The sequence below is a fragment of the Gavialis gangeticus genome, unplaced genomic scaffold (genome assembly GCF_001723915.1).
Source record: "Gavialis gangeticus isolate Ggan-Ray unplaced genomic scaffold, GavGan_comp1, whole genome shotgun sequence".
Lineage (NCBI taxonomy): Eukaryota > Metazoa > Chordata > Crocodylia > Gavialidae > Gavialis > Gavialis gangeticus.
Window position 1 is genome coordinate 27,153,680 of NW_017729034.1, and position 6,202 is coordinate 27,159,881.

At 50.5% G+C, this 6,202-nt stretch overlaps 1 long non-coding RNA gene across 1 annotated transcript; it reads left to right on the top strand.

Moving 5' to 3' along the window:
• The first annotated feature begins 3,782 nt into the window (after positions 1-3,782).
• On the top strand, positions 3,783-5,585 carry LOC109304285. The gene is made up of 2 exons (XR_002099335.1): positions 3,783-3,843; positions 4,992-5,585. It is a non-coding gene; the product is annotated as an uncharacterized LOC109304285 (long non-coding RNA).
• Positions 5,586-6,202: the final 617 nt, after the last annotated feature.

Consider the following 6,202-nt stretch of genomic DNA (forward strand, 5'->3'; position numbering starts at 1 on the left):
GCCGCGCCCGAAGATTTCAGGTGGGCAAGGGACAGGGACCCGGTTTCTTCCCTTGGGCGATAGACGGCCCTGGGATCCCACATAATGCAGCCGAATGCTCCGGGGTTGAGCCGGACAGCCCACTCTTTCCCACTGGTGCCGCGGAAGGACAGGTACCCATTGATCATGAACTCGGCCAGGTGGGTGGCCTGATGGTACACTATGTGTGCCCACAAGTCGTCCAGGTCGTTGGTCGGACGGCTTCCACTGCACCATGGGCAGTGACGGATCAACTCTGACTCTAACTCACCTCCCATTAATCCTGTTCATGACGCCATGTCGGAGCTGAGTGCCCCGGTGTCACGATGGGCCGAGCATGAACAAACAGGTGGGATTAGCGGCAAGGAGTCAGAGCAGGCGGGACAAGCGTGTGGTTTCAAAACAGAACAAATTTTATTGTTTACTTACGCTACTAGATGGTGAGGTAGCGTAGGCAGGTCAACTTGGTTACAGAACGAGAACGTGAATGGTGAACGATAACGAGAAGCGAAGATCGAGAAACGAAACTGAGGTCGGTAACGGTAGCGGGGACGAACAACGAGAGAGAGGTAACCGGAATGAGATGAACGAGTCATAAACGTAGAACGGGTGCCAAAACGTAGATAACCGGAACGTGATGAGTAATCGAGATCGTAAACGAGGAACGAGTAATCAGAACGCAGTAAATGGGTAGTCAAAACTGGAACGATAATCGATAATGAGTAACTGAGACGAGATAAGCGTTATTAAGAAAGGGTACGCCAAGGTACGATGGTGGCGGGGAGACCAGCAGGGCTCTGGGAAGCGAACCAGGGCTCTAGGCCTAAGAGGCTTTCCTGAAGCAGTCTCTGCGGTAGCAGTCTCTGCTCAGGTCGGGTCTGGTCTCCGCCATGGGTGGAAACTCACAAGCCTTAAATATGATTCGGTCAGCCAGTCAAATAGTTCCCTTTTGGAAAGTTCTAGCTCATTCTGGTATAAGCCTGGGCATGCGCATGTTGCCAATTCAGATTACCTCATGGCAGAATCATGATTGACAAGCGTGGGGTCAAGCGTGCGGCATGTGCAGGGCATGCTCACTAGCCCTCTAGGGATTTTCCACTTACTTGTCAGTGCATCTCTGTGCTTAACACTGTGTTAGCCAGCACTCTTTTTAAATTTGGTTGTGACACTCAGCTCCAAGACTTGGACTGAGAAATTATGTAGATCAGCCACAAAGGCACCTGAGTCCCACCGCCCATGATCCAGGATGACGGGTGCAGACAAAAGTGCTAATTTTTGCGGGGTCTGGCCACAGAAAGCAGTTTATAGCTGGGACCAAGCACAAATGCACAGCTGCAGACATCTTCAAAAATGGCCAATAAGGTGAAACTCTGACCCCTCATTGCATGATGTATCAGATGAAGACATTTCAAAATGTAACGTCTTCTGTAACTTGTGTCTGCTAAGCTCCCAGCCTGTTGCTGGTCAGAAGGGACCTAAATAGATCATCTAGTCTGACCCCCCACCACTGGCCGGAGCACATGCTGGGATCACATGACCCCAGACAGGTGTTCATCCAACCTCTTTTTGAATTTACCCAAGGTAGGAGCGAGGACCACTTCCCTAGAAAGTTGGTTCCAGATCCTAGCCACCTTAACAGTGAAATAGTGCCTCCTAATCTCTAACCTGAACCTATTCTCCAGCAGCTTGTGGCCATTGTTCCTTGTCACCCCAGGTGCTGCTGGGGGGAATAGGACCCTTCCTATTTGCTGCTGATTTCCCCTAACGAGTTTGTAGGCGGCCACCAAATCCTCCCTCAGCCTCCATTTGCTGAGGCTGAACAGGTTCAGGTCCCTCAGCCTCTCCTCATAAGGCCTGCCCTGGTGCCAAGTGGGTGGCCCTCCTCTGAACCCTCTCAAGGCAGGCCACATCATTCTTAAAGTGCAGTGCCCAGAACTGGATGCAGTACTCCAATTGAGGCTGCACCAATGTCACAGAGAGGGGGAGTATCACATCTCTGGACCGGCTTGAGATGCAACTTTGGATGCATGACAAGGTGCAGTACAGCATACGTATTGGAGCTCCCCAACCCCAAGGTGTGGGGGCTCCAACTCATCCACCCCACCCACCAGCACTGGCTGGGGAGCCCCAAAAACAAGCTCCTTATACTGCCTTTCCCTGCTCCCATTCTGAAAACAGGAGCACTGGCAGAGAGCCCAGCCATTGCTATGGGAACCTGACTGCAGGCTCCCAGCCCACAGCTAGTTCCCCCCCTGAACTAATAGTGAACTTCTGTTCGGTTTGGGGAAACGTTGTAACTCTGAACGCTTTGCAGAGATGGTTCTGAGTTACAGCTTGGAGCTGCACTTCTGTTTGCACTCCCTGGGAGGTGCACAAACTCTGCTTTAGTTGCCATTTCATTAGGCAGCAGCAGATCATGCCTAGGAACTGCCTAGGAACTGCTGGATGCTCACAGCATGCTTGCAGTTCATTGTGGAAGAGACCTGGTGGGGTGGATTTAACCACATTTTGCAAAACTGCCTGGCAAAGAAAGCACTTGTGCAAGAAGTCGGAGGCCTGGACTTTGGGTCCTCAGCCTGAAGGGATTCAAAGCTACATCTCCCATTTGGTGCACCCTAATAATCACCAGGCTATAGGCAAGGACCTTTGAACCCCTCCTGTTGGAGCTGGCAGCCGAGAGTAAAGGATTAGTGGAGAGAGAAGATCAAGCAAGGAGCTTGACTGTAGCTCAAGAGTGGGCAAAATGTGGCCCACAGACTGGAAGCGGCATGCCAGTCCATTCTATCTGGCCCACGGAGCCCCTAAAAAATTTGGAAAATCAATATTTATCTGCCCCTGGCTGTCTGTTATGCGGCCCTCAATGGCTTGCCAAAACTCAGTAAGCGGCCCTCCGCCCAAAATAATTGCCCACCCCTGCTGTAGCTCCAGGAGGTAGGCTCTCCCATGGGAGGAGGTAGGACCTACAGTAATTAGAGTTATTGAAACAGGTAATATGAGAGCTGAGGCCATCCTAGCTCCTGGCCCTCTTCCCAATTCTTAGGTTATGGGCTTAGGCCATGACTGGAAATATACCTCATACTAGGGCGTAACTTCTTGCCTTCATTCAGCTCTGCAGAGCCTCCTGAGTTAAACGACTTCCTTCCCACCTGCCACCATCTTATATGTCTGTCTAACTTCCCACCAAATAGCTTGGTTCCTCCTTTTATGTTTTCTCTTCTCCTCTGTAGAGAAGTGTTCCAAACAGTGAGGTATCATCTTTCATTCTTTTTCTGTCTGGACATTGATACCATGCTCACCAAGAAGTAAAAAATGACTCAAAGGAATAATGAATCCCACTTATTTTTGGATGACCCAAATCTATTTTCTCTCACCCACTTTTTTCCCCAGAAGCTAATCTAATGAGTTCCTATTCCACGCCCTGATGCCCCTGATGCAGCAGTAGCTTTCTGCTAAGTCAGGGGTAGACCAATGTGAGGCATGGATGCCACAAGTGATATGGGAAGCCTCTGTATGTGGCACACAGCTGAATGGGGAGGGGTCAGGCAGCACGCTAGCAGATGGGGGAGAGAGCAGCAAGCAGAGCATCGGATCAAGCAGGGAGTATAGAGAAGGAAGCAGAAAGCAGAGCAGAAGATCAGGCAGGGGAAGGAGATCAGAGTGGCACTTGAGAAGGGTGTAGGGCTAATTTGTGGCATGCCTGCCGAAAAGGTTAGCCCCCACTGTGCTACATTATATGCTGTTCTCCTGCCCCTTCCTGTTCCCTCAGACTAAATAATCTCATCTGAAGTCTGACTCCCCTCTGATGGAACGAACAGCACAGAAGAGGTGAGCAAATATCAGCCTGCTGGTCATTTAAAATATGGATAGAACATACCAAAGAGGTAAGATGGATCTGTTTCCATGGTCTCAGAGGGCAAGCGTTTATTGCTCTGCGCTGACATGGTGTGATTCTCTGGATAAACTGATGCACCTACAGAATAAAAAGTGAGACTTTCAGGAGACAGAGTATTACGGATGTCTCCTTTTCTAGAACTATTTGGTCTCATTCTTCTTCATGGGCTAAATCATGTTATGGCCAAGTAACCCAACAACTAATCATGTTAGTGCCTCTGAATGGTTCTGTCAGAGCATTACCCCAATATTTGCCCTGCTTACCCTTATGAAGTATCATGTTTCCACAGCAACTCCTGACGTCAAAGGGAATTAACAGTGCTCAGCACCTCCTAGGGGCCAGGCCCAGGTACTTCCACCATAATGATCAGTGATCACTTCTTCACCCATCAGGAAAAGTGGCACCTTTACCTTTTAAAGTGCTATTCTAATCGCTCTTCCTTCTACACGTGTGTAGTTATGCCTTCATCAGACTTACCACTGCAGGTCAAGTTAAGGTGAAGCGTTTGATTTGTAGTGTGAAGATAACAGGTGGGTCTGAGTTAGTATTGGGAGGGAGCCTGTCATGGGAATGTGTTGGAGAGGGAGGTGGCTAGACAAACTTATGAGTAATTGTGAAGACGGGTAGCATGTGAGGGGTTTGTAATGTTAATGCTTTAGGATGCAGCAATTTTTCTGGATGATTTAGTCATACATCTGAAGTTCAAAAAGCTAATCATGACTTGAAACAACCTTAAGCAAGGTGGAATATTATGCAAACTGTGCCATCCAATGAGCAGCATGCCTCAGAGACAATCTTTTGAAGCATGGCTCCCTCCTGGCTTTTTCCTTACTCTAGGCATGTGGTAATTTACTGCTATGCCATCAGTAATTTATCATATCCTCTGGCTCTGGCTCAGCTACTCCAGTCAGTAAGTAGAGCATGGAGCTAAGGTTTCACATGCTCCACAGCCACCTGGTCTAGCTAAGCGTTCAGTGGGTAAGTTGCCCCACATACTTCTGCACCCTACGGGCCAGAGTCTAGTCTACTTATTAGGTGTGTAAACGATGTCTAAATGTACTCCTTTTCCATCCCGCTCCAGTCCGCTGCTGCCTGGTCCCCATCCCAAGACCTGCAGGCCCCCTGGCAGCTGTCTGCTGCCCTGCAGCAAGCCCCTGCTTGGGCCTGGGAGGAGGTCCTCCATCACCTTCTGCTGCCAGGAGCCCCTGGCCTAGCCCCCACCCTGGGTCTGCTGCCACCAACCTGGGCCTAGGCCATTCGCCCCTGCTCCAGATGTGGAGCTGGAACTGCCTGAAGAGGCACCAGGACTGGACATTGGCCATGCTGGGCCTCGACTCTGCCAGCCAGAGGGGAAGCTGCTCACCCTGGAGGATCACCAGGTACCATTGCCCTGCTGGGCAAGACCCTGCCCACCGCAGTTGCTGCAGCATGAGGACCCATCGGGGAATGGCCAGAGGCTGGGGTGCTGGCCACCTGTCCCTGGGCTCTGCCCCCTAGGTGCCTTTATCCCAAGGCCGCTCACTCTGGGACTCCAGAAAAAATCCACCTTGTACATAGTTTCTGCAGGGAAGAGTGTTTCTTATGGTTGTGGGGTAGGCTGGATGGTGGAGGGGCTCTGTGTGTTGAGGAGGGAGGATTTGTGTTGGATGTGGGGGAAATAAAGACTTTTTCTTCTCATGCATCTGCAGTGAGTGTGGTGCATGTTGTGGGTGGGAGGGTAGGGGGTCTGTGGGCAGCAGTGCAGGCGGGCTAGAGAGGGGAGTGCAGGAGGAGGTGGTTGGCCAGGGCCTGTCACAGCTGGTACCCTGGTCTCCACTGGTGGGTCCGTAGTTCTTCTGGGGCTTGGGCAGCCCATGGAGGGTGTAAAGCAACTTCTTAACTTCTTGTATGGATCTAAATGAATTATTGGGTTTCTTGTGGATATAGTCTTAGTGAGCTCAAGGAGCTTAAAAACTGGAATCAATCGGGTAAATTCAACTTTGGAATAAATCTTATTGAAGCCTACATTGTTAGATTGGGGATTAGTTAGGAAGCTCATATTAAACACTGTGGATTTAACTTTGCCTGCTGTAACAGCCCCTCACCCATCTTCCCTACCTGTAGCACAGAGCCCACATTACCATACCAACACCTCATCAGCCAGAAGTATACTCCTGATTGACTCGGAGCCCCTGGGCAACAGGCCAAAAGCATGAGGCAGACAGGGGCAGGGGGGAATAGCAGTGGAGGGACTGGAGACAACCCCAGCCATTCTCACCCTTGGCAGAGCCTGGAATGCTCTTTCTATGGCAG